The sequence below is a fragment of the Arachis ipaensis genome, chromosome B10 (genome assembly GCF_059453495.1).
Source record: "Arachis ipaensis isolate K30076 ecotype BB chromosome B10, ASM5945349v1, whole genome shotgun sequence".
Taxonomy (NCBI): Eukaryota; Viridiplantae; Streptophyta; class Magnoliopsida; order Fabales; family Fabaceae; genus Arachis; species Arachis ipaensis.
Genome location: NC_142435.1, coordinates 74,505,232 through 74,515,421, shown reverse-complemented (window position 1 = coordinate 74,515,421; position 10,190 = coordinate 74,505,232). Strand labels below are relative to the sequence as shown.

General features: G+C 38.4%; 1 non-coding gene across 1 annotated transcript; it reads left to right on the top strand.

Moving 5' to 3' along the window:
* The first annotated feature begins 2,051 nt into the window (after positions 1-2,051).
* LOC148580443 (small nucleolar RNA R71) lies at positions 2,052-2,159 on the top strand. The gene has a single exon (XR_015896454.1). It is a non-coding gene; the product is annotated as a small nucleolar RNA R71 (small nucleolar RNA).
* The last annotated feature ends 8,031 nt before the right edge of the window (positions 2,160-10,190 follow it).

Genomic DNA, 10,190 nt, shown 5'->3' with positions numbered 1-10,190 from the left:
TTTAACGCCAGCTTCTTTCCCATTCCTGGCATTAAACGCCAGTCTGGTGCCCATTTCTGGCGTTAAACGCCCAGAATGATGCCAGACTAGGCATTTAACGCCCATTCTGCTACCCTTACTGGCGTTTAAACGCCAGTAAGTTTTTCTTCCAGGGTGTTCTATTTTTCATTCTATTTTTCCTTCTGTTTTTGCTTTTTCAATTATTTTTGTGACTTCACATGATCATCAACCTACCAAAAACAAAAAATAACAAAAGAAAATATAAATTTAACATAGATAATTAAAAATTGGGTTGCCTCCCAACAAGCGCTTCTTTAATGTCAATAGCTTGACAGTGGGCTCTCATGGAGCCTCACACATGTTCAGAGCAATGTTCGAACCTCCCAACACCAAACTTAGAGTTTGAATGTGGGGGTTCAACACCAAACTTAAAGTTTGGTTGTGGCCTCCCAACACCAAACTTAGAGTTTGACTGTGGGGGCTCAGGTTGACTCTGTATTGAGAGAAGCTCTTCATGCTTCCTCTCCATGGTGACAGAGGGATATCCTTGAGCTTTAAACACAAGGGATTCTTTATTCACTTGAATGATCAATTCTTCTCTATCGACATCAATCATAGCTTTTGCTGTGGCTAGGAAGGGTCTGCCAAGGATGATGGATTCATCCATACACTTCCCAGTCTCTAGGATGATGAAGTCAGCAGGGATGTAGTGGCCTTCAACCTTTACCAAGACATCCTCTACAAGTCCATAAGCTTGTTTCTTTGAATTGTCTGCCATCTCTAGTGAGATTCTTGCAGCTTGGACCTCAATGATTCCTAGCTTTTCCATTACAGAGAGAGGCATGAGGTTTTATGCTTGACCTTAGGTCACACAGAGCCTTCTCAAAGGTCATGGTGCCTATGGTACAAGGGATTGAGAATTTCCTAGGGTCTTGTCTCTTTAGAGGTAATTTCTGCCTAGTCAAGTCATCCAGTTCTTTGATGAGCAATGGAGGTTCATCCTCCCAAGTCTCATTACCAGACAACTTGGCATTTAGCTTCATGATTGCTCCAAGGTACTTAGCAATTTGCTCTTCAGTAACATCTTCATCTTCTTCAGAGGAAGAATACTCATCTGAGCGCATGAATGGCAGAAGTAAATTCAATGGAATATCTATGGTCTCTGTGTGAGCCTTAGATTCCCATGGTTCCTCATCATGGAACTCCATGGAGGTCCATGGACATCCATTGAGGTCTTCCTCAGTGGAGATCACTGCCTCTTCCTCCTCTCCAGGTTCGGCCATGTGAGACGTGTTTATGGCCTTGCACTCTCTCTTTGGATTCTCTTCTGTATTGCTTGGGAGAGTACTAGGAGGGAGTTCAGTAATTTTCTTACTCAGGTGACCCACTTGTACCTCCAAATATCTAATGGAGGACCTTGTTTCAGTCATGAAACTTTGAGTGGTTTTGATTAGATCAGAGACAATGGTTGCTAAGTCAGAGTGGCTTTGATTAGAATTCTTTGTCTATTGCTGAGAAGATGATGGAAAAGGCTTGCTATTGCTAAACCTGTTTCTTCCACCATTATTGTTGTTGAAGCCTTGTTGAGGTCTCTGTTGATCCTTCCATGAGAGATTTGGATGATTTCTCCATGAAGGATTATAGGTGTTTCCATAGGGTTCTCCCATGTAATTCACCTCATCGATTGCTGGGTTCTCAGGGTCATAAGCTTCTTCTTCAGAGGAAGCTTCCTTAGTACTGCCTGTTGCCGCTTGCATTTCAGACAGACTCTGAAAAATCATATTGACTTGTTGGGTCCATATTTTATTCTGAGCCAATATGGCATTCAGAGTATCAATCTCAAGAACTCCTTTCTTCTGAGCTATCCCATTATTCACAGGATTCCTTTCAGAAGTGTACATGAATTGGTTATTTGCAGCCATTTCAATGAGTTCCTGAGCTTCTGCAGGCGTCTTCTTCAGATGAAGAGATCCTTCAGCAGAGCTATCCAATGACATCTTGGATAGTTCAGACAGACCATCATAGAAAATACCTATGATGCTCCATTCAGAAAGCATGTCAGAAGGACATCTTCTGATCAATTGCTTGTATCTTTCCCAAGCTTCATAGAGGGATTCACCTTCCTTTTGTCTGAAGGTTTGGACTTCCACTCTAAGTTTGCTCAATTTTTGAGGTGGAAAAAACTTTGCCAAGAAGGCATTGACTAGCTTTTCCCAAGAGTTCAGGCTTTCTTTAGGTTGTGAATCCAACCATGTCCTAGCTCTGTCTCTTACAGCAAAAGGAAAAAGCATAAGTCTATAGACTTCAGGGTCAACCCCATTGGTCTTGACAGTGTCACAGATTTGTAAGAATTCAGCTAAAAACTGAAGAGGATCTTCCAATGGAAGTCCATGAAACTTGCAATTCTGTTGCATTAGAGAAACTAATTGAGGTTTAAGCTCAAAGTTGTTTGCTCCAATGGCAGGGATTGAGATGCTTCTCCCAAAGAAGTCGGGAGTAGGTGCAGTAAAGTCACCAAACACCTTCCTTGCATTGTTGGCATTGTTGTTTTCGGCTGCCATAGTTTCTTCTTCCTTGAAAAGCTCTGTTAGGCCCTCTAAAGAGAATTGTGCTTTAGCTTCTCTTAGCTTTCTCTTCAAGGTCCTTTCAGGTTTAGGATCAGCTTGAACAAGTATGCCTTTATCTTTGTTCCTGCTCATATGAAAGAGAAGAGAACAAGAAAGTAGGGAATCCTCTATGTCACAGTATAGAGATTCCTTGAAGTGTCAGAGGAAAAGAAGAATAGAAGGAGGAGGTAGATAGAAGAGAATTCGAACATATAAAGAAGGAGGGAGTTCGAAGTGCACCTTGAGGAAGAGTGTTAGTCCTTTAAATAGAAGGATGTGAGAAGAGGGGAAGAATTTTTGAAATTAAAGTAAAAGATTTTGAAATAATTAAAAGAAATTTTGAAAATTTGATTGATGATTTTCGAAAACTAAAATTGGGAAAGAAATTAAGTGATTTTGAAAAAAGATTTTGAGATTAGAAATTAAAAAGATATGATTGAAAATAAATTTTGAAAAAGATGTGATTGAAAAGATATGATTGAGAAGATATGCTTGAAAATCAAACTAAAAAGAGAAAGTTTTAAAATTAAAGTTGATTACTTGACTAACAAGAAATTAGAAGATATGATTCTAGAATTAAAACTTTTGATCCTTTCTTAATAGGCAAGTAACAACTAGAAAATCTTGAATTAAATTATTAATTGTAGCAAGGATTTTTGAAAATAGTAATAAATAAAAAATTGAAAAGAAATTGATTTTGAAAAGATATGAATGAAAAGATATGATTTGAAAAAGATTTGATTTTGAAAAATTATGAAGATTCGAAAAAAAATTTGGATCAAAAACAAAATCTTCTCTCTAGTGTCATCCTGGCGTTAAACGCCTAGAATGGCATCCATTCTGGCGTTTAACGCCCAAAATCATACCTTCACTGGGCGTTTTGAACGCCCAGCTTTTTCTGTTTAATTCCTCTGCTGAATGTTCTGAATCTTCAATTCTCTGTATTATTGACTTGAAAAGACATAGTTTTGAGAATTTTTTTTTTTGAATTTTTCAATGATGAGAAACAATCAAAACATAATTAATCTTAGGAAACTCAAATCAAACAAACAATGCATGCAGGACACCAAACTTAAAAATTTTCATATAAGAGACACTAACAAATTGAGAATGCATATGAGAAACAACAAAACACACAAAACAAGAGAATTTAAAGATCAGAGCAATGAAATCATCAAGAACAACTTGAAGATCAATGAAGAACATATTGCATATTTTCGAAAAATGCAAGAAGAATGCAATTGACACCAAACTTAAAAATTGACACTAGACTCAAACAAGAAACATAAAATATTTTTTTATTTTTATGATTTTATAATTTTTTTTGTGATTTTTGAAACTTTTATGGAAAAGAAAATAAAGGGTTCAAAACTTTTAATAAGAATTCCAGGAATCATGCAATGTTAGTCTAAAAAGATTAGACATGGTTGACCAAGCTTCAGCAGGACATTACATTCAGTAGCTAAATTGATGAGAATCATTCATCTTCTGTGATGATAAGAGCATCACCTTGAAACTCTAGAATTCATTCTTAAAAATTCTAAAAAATAAAAAGAAAAGTACCTAATATAAGCAACAAGATGAACCGTCAGTTGTCCAAACTCGAACAATCCCCGGCAACGGCGCAAAAAACTTGGTGCACGAAATTATGATCATCAACAATGGCGCCAAAAGACTTGGAGCACTTAAACGTGAATCACACTTTGTCACAATTCCGCACAACTAACCAGCAAGTGCACTGGGTCATCCAAGTAAGGGTCGATCCCACGGAGATTGTCGGCTTGAAGCAAGCTATGGTCACCTTGTAAATCTCAGTCAGGCGAATTCAGATGGTGATGGAGAATTGATAATTAAAAGATAAATAAAACATAAAATAAAGATAGAGATACTTATGTAATTCTTTGGTTGGAATTTCAGATAAGCGTATGAAGATGCTTTCTTCCTCCTGAACCTCTGCTTTCCTATTGCCTTCTTCCAATCATTCATACTCCTTTTCCATGGCAAGCTTTATGTTGGGCATCACCGTTATCAATGGCTACTTCCCGTCCTCTCAGTGAAAATGTTCCAAATGAGCTGTCACTGCACGGCTAATCATCTGTCGGTTCTCGATCATGTTGGAATAGGATCCACTGATCCTTTTGCGTCCGTCACACGCCCAACAATCGCGAGTTTGAAGCTTGTCACAGTCATCCCTTCCTAGATCCTACTCAGAATACCACAGACAAGGTTTAGACATTCAGGATCTCAGGAATGGCCGCCAATAATTCTAGCCTATACCACGAAGGTTCCAATCTTAGATTAGAAACCCAAGAGATACACATTCAAGCTTGTTTGCATGTAGAACGGAAGCGGTTGTCAGTCACGCGTTCATAGGTGAGAATGGTGATGAGTGTCACATAATCATCACATTCATCATGTTCTTGGGTGCGAATGAATATCTTGGAGAAGAAATAGACTTGAGTTGAATAGAAAAACAATAGTACTTTGTATTAATTCATGAAGAACAGCAGAGCTCCACACCTTAATCTATGGTGTGTAGAAACTCCACCGTTGAGAATACATAAGAACAAAAGGTCTAGGCATAGCCAAATGGCCAGCCTCCAAAACGTGATCAAAGGATCAAAAGATAATCCAAAGATGAAAATACAATAGTAAAATGTCCTACTTATAGAGAACTAGTAGCCTAGGGTTTACAGAAATCAGTAATTGATGCAGAAATCTTCTTCCGGGCCCACTTGGTGTGTGCTTGGGCTGAGCATTGAAGCTTCCATGTGTAGAGACTTTTCTTGGAGTTAAATGCCAGCTTTTGTGCCAGTTTGGGCGTTTAACTCCAGCTTTTGTGCCAGTTCCAGCGTTAAACGCCAGAATTCTTGAGCTGATTTGGAACGCCTGTTTGGGCCATCAAATCTCAGAGAAAGTATGAAGTATTATATATTGCTAGAAAGCCCAGGATGTCTACTTTCCAACGCAATTAAGAGCGCACTAATTGGGCTTCTGTAGCTCCAGAAAATCCACTTCGAGTGCACGGAGGTCAGAATCCAACAGCATGTGCACTCCTTTTTTAGCCTCTGAATCAGATTTTTGCTCAGGTCCGTCAATTTCAGTCAGAAAATACCTGAAATTACAAAAAAACACACAAACTCATAGTAAAGTCCAAAAAAGTGATTTTTATTTAAAAATTAATAAAAACATAATAAAAATTAACTAAAATATACTAAAAACACACTAAAAACAATGCCAAAAAGCGTATAAATTATCCCCTCATCAGATAGCTATGTTACAGCCTATAGGGAGGTGATGCGTCTCAGGGAGGAGTTGGAGTCTACCCGGATTGATTATGCCGAGCTCCAGGGTCACCTTGTAGGCAACGTAAATGCTGCTTATGAGAACCTAAAGGAGCAGGTTCGAGTTCTTGCACCCGAGGCCGACCTTACTCTCTTCGGCCTGGACAATGTTGTAAAGGATGGCAAGATTGTCCCTGAAGACCCTGGTGACGATGATGTTGAACCCCCCTATTCCTGCCGCTAAGACTTCTGCAGTGCCGACTTCTTCGGTTCCTTCCTCCGAGGCTGGTCATCCTGAATTGGAATCGGATTGCCAGATCTTAAACAGGGATGACGGGACTGTGGATGAAGTGGCTCTTCAGACTCGCCCTCCTTCACCCCGTGCTGCCGAGAAGACTTTGGATCCTTAATGAATTTTCTAATTGCTTGTGTAGATAGCCCGGCTTGTGGGCTTTTAAACTCTTTATTTTGTAAATGATGTTTCTCACTTTCGCTACACTCCTAGTTGCTTGTTTAGCAACTTTATTTTGAAAAACAAAGTAATTTCCAAGCTCTTGGGGCTAGTTTTGGAAGCCTCTCGAGTTTGTTATTATTATAACTTGTTTTTTGTAACATGTCTGTCTGCACTCGTCTTGGTACTTTTCTAGGCTTTGGGAGTGTTGGAACTTTCGTCGTCTGATCTCTTTGGATTGGCTTGATTCCTTTGAGCCTGTGCCTGATGTTATTTCCAGTAATTTGTTTTGTTTGGACCTTATTTAGGTCATTATTCGAAATTACTTTGTATAACGCTAAGGTTTTCGAGAGGCTTATTTTGTCATGTCGGCTTGTCCAAGTTGTCTGTTAGTAACCCTCTTTTTTGGACCTTGTTTAGGTCTGTTTCAGGGATTACTTTTACAACCTTTGTGTTTTGGGGCCGACTTCATCATGTCGGGCCCTTCTAAGTTATTTTTGTAATCCTTTTTCTTAGACCTTGTTCAGATCTCTTTCAGGGATTACTTTTATAACTTTATGTTTTAGGCCGACTTTATCATGTCGAGCCCTTCTAAGTTATTTTTGTAATCCTCTTTCTTGGACCTTGTTCAGATCTCTTTCAGGGATTACTTTTTATAACTTTACGTTTTGGGCCGACCTCATCATGTCGGGCCCTTCTAAGTTATTTTTGTAATCCTCTTTCTTGGACCTTGTCCAGGTCTCTTTCAGGGATTAATTTTATAACTTTTATGTTTTGGGCCGACTTTATCATGTCGGGCCCTTTTAAGTTATTTTTGTAATCCTCTTTCTTGGACCTTGTTCAGATCTCTTTCAGGGATTACTTTTTATAACTTTACGTTTTGGGCCGACCTCATCATGTCGGGCCCTTCTAAGTTATTTTTGTAATCCTCTTTCTTGGACTTTGTTCAGGTCTCTTTCAGGGATTACTTTTTATAACTTTACGTTTTGGGCCGACTTCATCATGTCGGGCCCTTCGAAGTTATTTTTGTAATCCTCTTTCTTGGACCTTGTTCAGGTCTCTTTCAGGGATTACTTTTTATAACTAGATGTTATGGGCCGACTTCATCATGTCGGTCCCTTCTAAGTTATTTTTGTAATCCTCTTTCTTGGACCTTGTTCAGGTCTCTTTCAGGGATTACTTTTTATAACTTTACGTTTTGGGCCGACTTCATCATATCGGGCCCTTTTAAGTTATAGCAATCCTCTTTTATAGGGTTGGCCAGACCTCTTTGCAGGGATTTACTTATAACTTGGGTTGTTGCGACTGGGCCGACTTCTTTACGTCGGCCAGTCTTTAAGTTATTTTTTAGTAGTCCATTTTATTAAGACCTCGTCAGGTCCTTTCTATGGATCACTTTCTATAACTTCTTGCATTATTCTGTTTTCATCTTTGCCGATTTTGTAGAAATTGGGTTTAATCCTCATTTGGTTGACCTTTTAATGAATTTGGGTTTCATCTCTGTTGGTCTTTATCGTGATCGTGTAGTGAATTTGATTTTTACTTTCCGCCGATCTGTAGCTTTATAATCGGATGATGAATGTTTCAGATTTAATGCGGCTTGAGAATTTGTAGAAGATCTAAACAGATTTTATAGTAATGAAAATGCAAATATATACATGTGGGGTTTTTATCCGTCTAAGTCGGGCAATTTATAGGTCTTGGCTTGGCGCCTCATTAAAAAACCTTTTCAGGAAAAAGATTGCACCTTACCCTAAGATCCTTTGTCATCCTTAATATAGTACCTTCTTAGGTTGCAGGCGTGCCATGACCTAGGAAGCTCTCGCCCGTCGAGTTCGGACAGTCTGTAACAGCTTGGTGACAGATGCTTCTAAGCAGGTCCAATAGACAAATTGAGGTTATCTTGAATTTGAGGTCCATCCATCACTTTTTTGGTGATTGGGCGTTCAACTGAGATAAATTCATCCACACCCATCTTTACCCCCGCATATTTACATAGCAGACTAATCAAGCTTGGGTAGACCAATTTGGCCTCAGTGGATTCCTTGTTTGCAAACATGTAAATTTCAACAGGGATCAGCTGATGAATCTCTACTTCCTTCCCCAGCATAATACAGTGGATCATCACTGCCCTCTTGACAGTGACTTCAGATCGGTTGCTGGTTGGGAGTATAGAATGCCCAATGAAATCCAGCCACCCTCTAGCAACTGGTTTGAGATCTCCTCTCTTTAACTGGTTTGGGACACCTTTTGAATTGGTAATCCACTTGGTTCCAAGGAGGCATATACCTCAAGAACATGATCTAGCCTTTTATCCTTGGACATTCACTTGTTAAAGGACTCTGGATCATCTTGTAGTTGAGGAAGTTTGAGAACTTCTCTCACTTTATCAAAATGGAAGTAAATAATCTTCCCTCTGACCATAGTCCGAAATGAGTAAAAAGCAGTTCCCTCTAATCTTTGCTTCTCTGTCGTCCACAGATTTGCATAGAATTTATGGACCATATTTCTTCCAACATGTATCTTAGGATTAGCCAGGACTTTCCAGCCCCTGTTTTAAATCTACTCTTGGATCTCCGGGTATTCATCTTTTTTAAAATTGAACTTAACTTCCGGGATTACTGATCTTCTGCATACAATTTTAAGGTAATGGTCTTCATGTTCTTTGGTGCAGAAATTCTCATGCATCCAACGTGGTTTTGGATTGCTTTCTTTCTTGTCTTTTGAAGTGGTTTGTCTTCCCTTGGGTGCCATGAGATTAGTTTGTTTTAACTCAGGGATCACGGAAATCACACTAAACTTAGAGATTTGCTTGCCCTCAAGCAAAATAAAAAGAAAGAGGATGAATAGATGGAGAGAATGATTCGAATGATGGATGAAGAGGGGCTGGCCGAATGTGTTTTTAAAAAGGGAGGGAGGGAATGGGTTTCGAATTATTTTTGAAAAAGATATGATTGAAATATATGATTGATAAAAGATAAACATGATTTGAAAAAGATAAGATTGTTTTCAAAATTTAAGAGATATGAAAAAGATATGAGGAAGTTAGATCTGAATTTTTGTTTATGCATTTAAAAGATAATATGAATGAGTTAAAAAGATTTGAAAAGAAATTGGAAATATGAATGATTTTTGAAAAAGAATTGAGAAGGATTTATAAGATTATGAATTTTTGGAATTGGAAATTGAAAGATGAATATTTGTAACATTTTTATGCAGAAAATTATGAATTAAAACATAAAAATTTGAAAAAATTTGAATTGGAAACGAAATTACCTCCCCCTTGCTGTTTTGGCGCTAAACGCCCAGAATGGCGAATGATAGCCATTCTAGCGTTTAACGCCCATCTAGTGGCCATTTTGGGCGTTTAACGCCTGGCTGGCTGGCGTTAAACACTAGAAATCCTTCTTTATTGGCGTTTAACGCCCAGAATGATACCTTTACTGGCGTTAAATGCCCAGAATGGTAGCCATTCTAGTGTTTAACGCCCAAATTTCCTCTTTACTGGCGTTTTAATGCCAGTGAGCCTTTTTTCTCTGTGATTCCTATGCTTTATGTTCTGCACCTTCATATTCTTGACTTGTTCACTGAAAAGCATTAATAAACACGAACAACAAAATTAAATGGACTTATATAATTGTTATAAACATCTAATTTTTTTTATAATGGCTGGGTTTCCTCCCAGCAAGCGTTTTTTACTGTCTTTAGTTGGACTTTACTGAGCTTTCTAATTTAGTCTCAGTTTTGAGCATTCTTGCTCAACATTGCCTTCAAGATAATGTTTGACTCTCTGTCTATTAACAATGAATTTTTTGTCATAATCAACAACTTGAAGCTCTACATAACCAT